At 44.8% G+C, this 9,954-nt stretch overlaps 1 long non-coding RNA gene across 1 annotated transcript; it reads left to right on the forward strand.

The window, feature by feature from the left end:
• Positions 1-423: 423 nt before the first annotated feature.
• Positions 424-7,930, forward strand: LOC144106621 (uncharacterized). The gene is made up of 2 exons (XR_013309063.1): positions 424-2,945; positions 5,877-7,930. It is a non-coding gene; the product is annotated as an uncharacterized LOC144106621 (long non-coding RNA).
• The last annotated feature ends 2,024 nt before the right edge of the window (positions 7,931-9,954 follow it).

A 9,954-nucleotide genomic window follows, 5' to 3' on the forward strand; every position in this document is an offset into this window, starting at 1 on the left:
GGGTGCTTTCAATGCCAGAAGTTGGGGTATGTTGCAAAGCATTGCCAAGGGGACACCACTTGTCAAAAATGTGGCGGAGATCATGCCGTCAAAAATTGCCCACTGGAAACTAAGTGGAAAGACCCAGTTGCAATGGTCTTCGCAACACCTCTTTCAAAGGTTGCAAGGCTTTTAAAGCTGCCTCTAAGGCGTCAGGACTTTTGTAAAAGGGTCAAAAAGTTGGCATGAGTCATCACAGCAGATGCCAAAATGGATGCACAAATGCATAGTTACAAAGCGCATGAAGATATTGAGACAAAAAGATGAAGGTACATAATGTCAATGCTTGACATTCTGTGCAGATGAGTACTACATCTAACCAATGTAAACAGCTGGCTGCCAAAAAATGCTTAAGACTGCAATGGAATGCATCCCACCTATGCATATCCCGCCTATACGCATGCTCATTATGAGATGTGAATGATGGGTGGACAGACAGCTTACTCCCGCACTGCATCATCAGATTTCGCAAATGACTTAGTGACCAACTACGGCGGTCGAATTTTGATGGAGGGAAATGCTAGAGGCCCATGTACTATGCAATGTCAGTACACGTTATAGAACCCCAGGTGGTTGAAATTATTCGGAGCCCTCTGCTTAGGTGGCTTTCGTAGGTTGAGTCGCTTTGGGACATTAAACCCCTAAAATACCAAAACCAAACAACTTAGTGCCAGTGACAGTGGCCTGGATTTTATCAGCTCAACAGACTGCAGTAAGGCCAGAGGTTTTTCTGCAGTGGCAATATTTTTTGATGTACACTGAGCCTTCAATAGCGTTGATCCAGCTTCACTTTTCAGAGTACTGTCAGCGAAAGGACTCACAGGGAGATTACATATCTTTCTAGCTAGCCTCTTCATAGAGTGTGTATTTCATGTGGGTACTGGCACTGCATTAAGTTCCAGGAGGTCATGCAAAAGCAGCCTTCCATGGGGAAGCATCCTTTTTTCGTTTCTCTCTTTAATACCCTCTTAGCAGGACTTCCACGCTCCCTATCAAGTATATCAAGTTGTCTTAACATTTGCATCTATTCTGACAATATCTGCATCTTGGTGTCTAACATCAAGCAAGGAACATCCAAGTACTGGCTCAAGTTGCCATTATGTCCATTGAAGAGTACCTCAAGGCGGTCGGATTAATGCTCCCTATGGAGTAAACTGCTTACATGTTCTTCCGTCGAAAGATAAGCCGTGGTGGCAAAGTGGACGTTCATCTAAGAGCCGCTAGGCTACAGTGAACTCGAAAAAAAAAAATTCTTAGGGGACACGATCACTTCATGTTTCTCTTGGAAGACTGTCGAGGCTGAGGTCGGCATTAAAAGCAGCCTCAGATGCTGCGAACTGCATTTGTCAAATAGCGAGCTCCTCTTGGGGAAACTCTCCGGACTCCATGCTGACCTTACACATATCCCTTGTTCAAGTCGAGCCCTTTTTATTGCTCCTTACACTTCCCCCAGTGTCATTCAGTACCAGAAGCTTGAGGCACTTCACTGAAAGGGACTGCATGTGTGCCTGGGCCTGCCACCTGGAGCAGCCAATGACTTGGCACATACGGAAGCTAGAGCCACAATATTGCATCTACTTGCATCACAGCGCCTGCTGTCACAATTCCTCTGACTAATTGAAACAGCAGCTGGAAAACGCCTCCTGCACCGTTTGAACATGCGTAAGAAATCTTGCTCTGTGGCCATATTCAACGCGTTGTTGTACTTCGGATGGAGGCCTCAGCACATAGCTGTACCACATAGCCTCCTGCTTGCACCATGGGAGAAAGTAGACCTCGGCTGTGTAGACAGTGTTCCGCGGATGAGATCTAGATGCACCCCAACAGCCGCGTTCGCAGAGGGCTGCACTATGCAGTGCTTAGACAGGGCACACCCCAACTAGCCTTCATGTATAGAAGCCTCAGTTAACAAAGATACACGCAGTTCAACGTTAGCACTTTTTTTGTACTTGAAACAGGACAACAGTGTACTGAAAATTATGGTGGCATAGTCTCATTGACGCACGCGGAAATGACTGCGATTTATTCGACGTTAAAGGCAAAACAAGTTGTGGTGGTAATAACTTGTTACAAGCCCACTGTCCAGCGTCTTCGAAAGCCTGTGGACAATGCCATGCTTCCCTCTCTCTTGAGGCTACAGCATCTTTCAGAAGCTGGCATAAATGTTGACACTCAGTGGCTCCAAATCGCCACTGTTCGCAACCATTTTGCATCCCTCTCCCCTGGCCTTTCAGCAGAGGAGCCTCGTCTAGTCACGGGAGGTTTCCGTCATTTGGAGACCTCCACACTGTTACGCCAGCACACCAACTGCACATACAGGCTCTCCTGGCTAGGCCGCCTTCCATCCCAAATTGTTCTTTCTGTCAGTTTGAAACAGACTGACACATCTCGCGGGATTGTGCTAAGTACAAGGACACACAAAATAGAATGAGCACACATCTGCATCACCTAGGCATGCCTTTATGAGATGCTTGGGAGATCCTTTACCCTCTTGAGGACCGCAAAAAAGTGTGCAGTACAGTGGACTTTTCTAAACTACCTGGGATCATCCAGACTACTTGATGTGTTATACACCATCCTGTGCTTTTTCCCCCTTCTTCTTCTTTCGCACCAAGCAGCGTGTTTGTGTGTGTGTTTTATTGTGCTTCTTTTTCTGCTTTTTGTTTTTCTGTTAAGATGCACCAAGGCTACCAGACAAATTAGTAAGCAAACGGCATCTGTCATTTTTGTACCAAAATAAGCAACAAGCCAAACGTGTGCACACAAGCGCAAACCGGTTGATGTGTTCGTTGTTGCAGCGTATCTGAGTTAGAACTGTGCAGGATCGAGTGTGGGCAGCTCAGCTCGTATCAGCTCACGGCATGCTGCGTCTTCATGCTCGCCGGCCCAAACACCGGTGCGGTCAGGTTGGTCTCTGATTTCCAATTTCGCTGGAAATTGTGGAGTTGTATAAGCCATTTGGCGACCATTATTTTATAATTTGGCACAAAACAGAAAATGACCTCTAAGGAAGCCCTCCAGCTAGCAGTGGCGACTCACTGCCATGATGCTGTGGTCAATCATTTTGCACCTAGCAAGGGCTGTTCAATGCGGGAGGACCAAGACACGGGCTTTCTTTTGTTTGTCTTGGTCCTCCCGTGCTATGTAAGCCTTGCAGTGTTATTCACCAATTGTACTACCAACCAATCGCTACCATAGCCTTACACCTGCTTGCCATTGGTTTGGAGGCCTCCATTGTGGGGCGTTCACCACTTCATGGTTGACTGTAGCCCACCATGTGCACCCGCGGGCAAGTGTGCCCCAAAAAATTATATACAAAATAGACTTAAAGGTCGAACTGCACTGACATGTCACCCGAAGAAAAATGAGTAGGCATCTGTGTACTGCTGTGACTGGCTTGCTGGCAAGTGGGCCACTGAACTGTCCACACCTAATTTTTTCAGTAATGGTTATGAATGCTGTCGACAAAATAGCATAGATTGCGCTGTTTTTGTTTTGGCGTATCTGTTCTCTTGTGTCTGTAGTTGCAGAACGAATGCTGAGTCCAGTTGTACCAGAACTGTATTTTCTACGAAAGCCTTGGCGACATATGCATTATGCCAGCATTTGCAAAACTGCATGATATGGTGACTTACAAGAGCTTCTGGAGAAGGTACCGCATATAGAGGGCATACCAGCTTGTACCGCTGGCCAGCAGTTAAGTAGCACGCTGCCTGGCTCCTTTGAAAGGAGGTTCTCTCTGCTTCCATCATTTCACATTGGGACAAATTGTATTTCATCTTATTTACAGCAGCCTCTGCATCACAGAAAACCCGCAGTACCCCCTTCCATTGCACTAAATAATCTTCCTTGCATATGCTGATTCATCTCTCATCCTGACTGTTCAGTACACAAAGCATATAAACAATGCTGCTTGTGGCACTGGAGTTTTTATTGTACTTAAGCAGCTTTTCTTTGATTTTTCATGCATCAGAACCAGTACTAACAGGAAAAGAAATGCAGGTGTCAAGAAGAAGAACCTTCCAAAACTACTGCTACCATTGTATGAAGAGCAACGGCTTGATGCACATATCCTTTAAAATAGTGTATCCAGTCATTTTAACGCACTTCCTGGGTGCGAAATTAGGTGCACCAAAATTTTTCCTGTCACACAGAGAGCATAGCCAAATCCTTCAGTGATGAGCATCTGGTCAAAGGTACCTTATTTGGCATTGCATGTAAATAGCAGTCACGCAACTTTGTGATTGTTTCGTGGACTGCAATGGAAGCTGAACTTTCTTTCCCATCATATTCCTTCCAATTCTCTGTTTGAAGGAGGAGGAATGAATACATAATGTAAAGTCATGAGAACTATGAGAGAGAACAAGGTTCGAGCATTAATTTATTGATTACTTCATAATTATGTGTGACAACCACAGTTTTTTTTTGTTTTGAAACTAGTTTTTCTCTTGCTTTATAATATCCTAAAGTCATTCTCAAGTTAAGTTGTGAAGTAACCAGAATATGTGAAATTTTGTGCGAAAAGTTTGTTTGCTATTATATTGCTCACGACTGTACATTATGTGCATTTGATATTCCAGCTCGGGCTCAAGCTCCTCCAGTTTTCTGAAATGTTTTGCCTACCTTCTTCATTGTTGTCCTGGTACTCTGCAAATTCTTTTATTTGTCTTCCTTTTATATGCATATATATTTTTTGACATGACGTTTATACTAAGCATTTTCTGATAGAAGGAAATGTTATGAAGGAACAATATTGGTACTTTTGTAATGTAGTCTGGTATTGAGTGGTTAAGTGTAAACTTATTAGTGTTTGCTTTTTGTTTCTTTTCCCAGTGGCAGAAAGACGAAAGTTAAACAGGTTTTGAGCCTTTTGAGCGCATTTTATACTTTTCGTGTTTTCTTGCCCTAATGATGTAGCCTAAAAATGGCTGCTCATGATGTAACCTAAGTGCTGCACAGTTCAGAGTGCAAACGAGCACTGTAGCAGAAATGAGTTCGTTCAGAGTGGTAATCTCACCCTCGCGATTATCTTGTTATGTTTTGTTCTTTTCATCGCATCACTTATCTTGAGGTTCAATGCAAGTTGTGTTCCAGCATGCACTTGTGCATATGTTTAGCTGAGCTGCTCATTTTGAGAGCATGTGCTGACGCGCGGAAGTATAGCAAAGGATCTCATGCGCCATTATGATGTAGTCACTCGCATGGAAGCCTCGTGTATAATTTTGGTTATTTATGTAAGCTTTGTTACGTGGTTTTGCAAGTGAAGTTACTTGCAGCATTTGTGAGGAGCTAGTGTCCGCAGACATGGAACAGCTAGCAAAGCCTCTGTGGGCCACTGTAACTTAGGTAGCTGGTGTAAACTCTCAGAGATGCTGCCTTTTCACCTGCATTAAGTATTGGAGTACGCTCCTGCCTCGGCACTGTTTTGTGGTGCTAGTTTGGCGCATTACAACCGCTGTCGTAGTATCTGCTGCTACGCAGAACAGAAAGGAAGAATGCATGGTCAGCTGTGCTAGTTGTGAACAGGAAGTAGCTTGGGGCAAAATTGAATGACCTCATTTGCTTCCTCAGTAGTGTGTTTTTGGTCCTAGTGATTTCAAGGGGATCATTCTATATTCATTATTATTGCTGATTATAATGGTTCCTGATATTTTGGCGTGTTGTTAATTTGAAAAATGGTTGTTTGAACCTTGTGTATCAGATTGTACACCTGCCTCTTGTTGCAGCGGGAGCAAAAAGGGGGGACAGCAACTTAGGTTGATTTGGATTATGGCCTTGTCTGGTGTTTGACGGGAGACAGAAGGCACTTGCTTGTGTTGGGTGTTGCCCTTTTCCAGTCGGCTTTGCAAGCTGCTGAACGACCAACCATGACCAGTGGCAAAAAGCAAGGGCATCGGAACGACCCGAGCGAAGCTGGTCGAAGTGCCTTGGCGACAACTGTGAGCGGCGATCCTGGCCCGGCGAGTGGTACCTGGGCCCGTGAAGCTACCTGGCGTCCGGACACTGGACGTGAACTTGGAAGAGCCTGACGAATGTGCGCACCTGGCATCCGACCCACGTGAAAACAGCTAGTCTTCCCGGCGCCTTATCTGGCGGCGGGGATGCTGTTGTGCCTGGACAACCAGCCCGGATTCCAAATCAACAAGATGCAAAATTTCTCCTGCGAACGCCCTTGGCCAAGCCCGGTGCTGCGCCGCAAGGCAACAGCGCCCAAACGCTTCCTTGAGAAGTTAAGATGCTGCGCCGCCAGGCAGCGGCGCCAGAAGCATCGGCGAGCGGCATGTCCAAATGTGCAGCAACATTGCTAGAGACCCAGGCGCCGGTTCTCTTTTCCCTCTGGCACGGCAAACTTGAAGCGGGTGATCGGCGCGGTCGCTGGTTGGGCCTCTCGGACGGCCGTCAAGTGCTGGCTTTGTATTGGACTGTTTGAGTGACAACCGTTTCTCTGGGCTTTATAAGCCCCAACGCTGCCGCCTGGAGAGCACTCCGTTCTACTGAGCCCGTTCTAAAGAGACCGACCCACAGTGAGCCGAGTGTCGCTCACGAGGGGAGTGAGATGTGCGACGCGTTGGAGCCTAGCCGGACGTCGCCGTGCGAGAACAGTTGCGTTTACGGTTAGCTCTCGGCCTCCATGCCGATCTCGTCTGTATAATGCTCTGTACATAATGTATAAAATCCCTTTAGTTATTCCCACCGACGCCTGACTCGGAGTCTTTGCTACCGACTAGAGAACTGGCAACGCTCTGTCACAAAACGGGTGGCGAGCGTTACGGGACCACCTCAAAGCCGCAACATTGGTGGCAGTGGTGGGATGCCAAATCACAAGATTGGTAACTGTAAGTTTTTTTTTTCACCATCATAAATATCCTCCGAATGTTCATGCCAATGAACGTGTAGACATTGGAGTGTGATGTAAACAATATCAGCAAAGCAAAGGCTTTGATATCTAGAGGACCTCTGGTAATGTCGCATAAAATCGTATTTTACAGCCATGCTATACTGCTGCTTGAAATGCCATCATGCCACATGCCAATTGACACAATTACCAGTCTTGTGCTTCTGCACCAAGTTTTCCTCCGGTGCTTTGTTCAGATGTTGTTTGACTCGACAGTTCATTGCAGAGACAGTGGAGAGTTTCGGATGTCTTAGAAGTGCCAATGTTTACTCTTGTATTCAATGTCTTCACGCTATCATTTTAGAAACAAAAATTTGCGATCAAATATGTGCTTTTAGTTAAAAAAGTGAAAAAAATTTAACAGACATGTGATAGTCCATTTATTTACTCTGGTCTGTGTAGCTGCACAGCATGGCGACTGCAGTGGCCATCTTTTATCTTGTCGGGTTTGGCTTTTGCCATAGTTTCATAGTTAGAGGCATCATGCTGCCATCCTCAAAGGAAACTGAAAACTATTGTAGGTGGCTCCTCTCTCATCTTCGTTTATAATTTAAAATTTCAGATGTGATATACAAAATGAATGAACAGACAAAAAATAATGACACTTGGTGGCAGCAAAGCCACAGCAGTATTGCGATTGAATGTTGCAGTTTCCTACTGCCTTTGGACATCATTGTGAAACACTGTGGAACTTCATCTAGTCTCTATGGCATTAGGAGTCTCGGATGTCATTCGTCTCAAATGTCATTTCATTGTAGTCCAATTGTAATTTCATTTCATGTAGCTCAGGTATTATAGCATGAGCTTTGGCAAGAAGTATGCAGCATGAACGCTACTGCTTTTTTTGAATGCATATATCCCAAAGCTAAGATGTTGTAATAAGCCTCTTGTTTTGGTATTTTATAACATATTTTGCTGACTTCTGCTGTCAGTTTTGTGATCTGTACCTATGGCCAAGGTTCAGAGGCATCAACAGCTTCTAATCCTCTTGCCTTGCCAACAAACAAGAAAATTCGGTGTCCCTGTGAATTTTTTCATTTATTTTTGAGGAGACTTTTGAGGTTGAACTTTGTTGCGTCCATCTTGTATGTGGTAATGAGTAAAATTTTTTATTTGCAAACCCAGCAGTTTTCAAGTGAGGACATTTCCTGGATGTTGGGCAGCATTGCATAGACATTTTAATCTCTCTACAAGTATTGGCTTGAACCACTTCTCTTGATGTCCGAGCCTATTGCTGATACTCAAAAGCTTCAACAAACAGTGGTGTTACACCCTTTTTTGCAGCTTCATTCTGCGGTATATCAGTCTCGCCACTGTTTTCAGCATTCCACCACTGCTGCAGGGTATACTACAAGTTTTAGTTCTTAGCAGATACTGAATCATGGTTTCTTACTATTAACTAGAGGGAAGGCTGGTGCTCCGCCTATGGGAGTTTGCATGGAGCTTCCTCGAGACCGCCTCAGCCACCATAGGTGCTCTAAGCATCTGGGGTGGAGGGCTACCAACTGCAGAACCACAACTTTTGGCCAAAAAATAATTTAAAAAATAAATGGTGTTTCATAATTAAGAATGCCCTTACATTCAATATCCTGTCTATAAATTGCAACAAACGAGCAGAAAAGCATGTAAATGTAAAGTTTGCCCAAAATAAGCGATGGCTTGCTCTCCTATTGGCCACCTATTGTACACCACAAAAACCAACATTTTGGGCTTAACAGGCGCATTTTTAAAAAGAATTATGTTTGCAAAGAAAAATGTTGTTGAACAGTTTAAGAGGTTTTTAATGGCATTTCAGAAAACAAACCTTTTATTGGCGTCGTGTGCTGGTGCGTTTTCGCTACTATTGCTTTTACGCACTACGTTTGCGCCAAAGTCATCTGCACCGTGGACGGAACGGGACATCTCAGTAACGCCACTCTGTGTTACCGAAAAATCTGACTGTCCCGCTCTAAGTTGCTCATCGCCCCATGATGCTTTGAGCACCCATAGTGGCTGAGGTGCAATGCCTCCAGCTTAATTTCCCTCTAGTTAATAAATAAGAAGCTCTATATACTGAATGCCACCTTTCGTTTGAAACATGGATTTAAAAGCAGCGAGAAGTCGAGTGATCATGAACAGTACATTTATCATTATCTAGAGTTTGATGAAATTTTATTCCTCTGGTAATAACTGTTCTTGAATTCAAGCCTAGACCTTTCATTTCTGTTTGGGAAAATAATGTACTGGAAAACCCACTGTGGTGGATCAGTAGCATTTGGCTGCTGGTCTGAGCGTCATGGGTTTGATCAGGGCCGCGTTGGCCGTTTTTCGAAGTAGGTTGAGACGCAGTACAAGAACGCCCGTGTGCTGTGCGATGTCAGCACACATCGACTCTATCACTGCTGCACCATAGGCTATCCCAATCCCAAAAATTGAAGTCGTTGCTGGACAAGCTGTGCCATCTAGTTAATTTGAACTAGGGGTGTGCGAATAGTCGAAATTTCCAATCCGAATCGAATATGTGTCATATTCGGTTCATACTCGTATTCGAGAAATGATATTCGTGAATTTCCGAATATTCGAAAATTCCCGAATACTCAGCAGCGACCGTATACCGCGCCGACTTTCGTAAATCTGATTGTTTCAAAAGCGCAACATCTGGGCAAATTATCTGAATATACAGTTTAAAGTTCCAGGAAAACATTATGAATGCCCTGTTCTCTTTCTTCTCCATCGTTTATCGCAAGGACCGATCGCATTACGATGCCGCTAGGCTTGACCTTGTGCGCAATTCCGCAAGTGGGCTTTCCCACATGCCACACGTGCTGCGAACAGCAGGGGGGACAACCCGCTTCTAACAATTGCAACGCGAAAGCGCGTTTATTTTTTTCCCTTCCATAATATGTTATCTAATTAATGCCCCCACCCATGGCATTCGTTCTGTCACCTTAACTCTTCGAGCGTGACCACCGCCATCTTGTTTTGGTCATCTATGGTATGCGGGAAAGCCTACTTGCGGAATTTCACGTGAGGCTCCCGAA

This window comes from Amblyomma americanum, chromosome 10, assembly GCF_052857255.1.
Source record: "Amblyomma americanum isolate KBUSLIRL-KWMA chromosome 10, ASM5285725v1, whole genome shotgun sequence".
Taxonomy (NCBI): domain Eukaryota; kingdom Metazoa; phylum Arthropoda; class Arachnida; order Ixodida; family Ixodidae; genus Amblyomma; species Amblyomma americanum.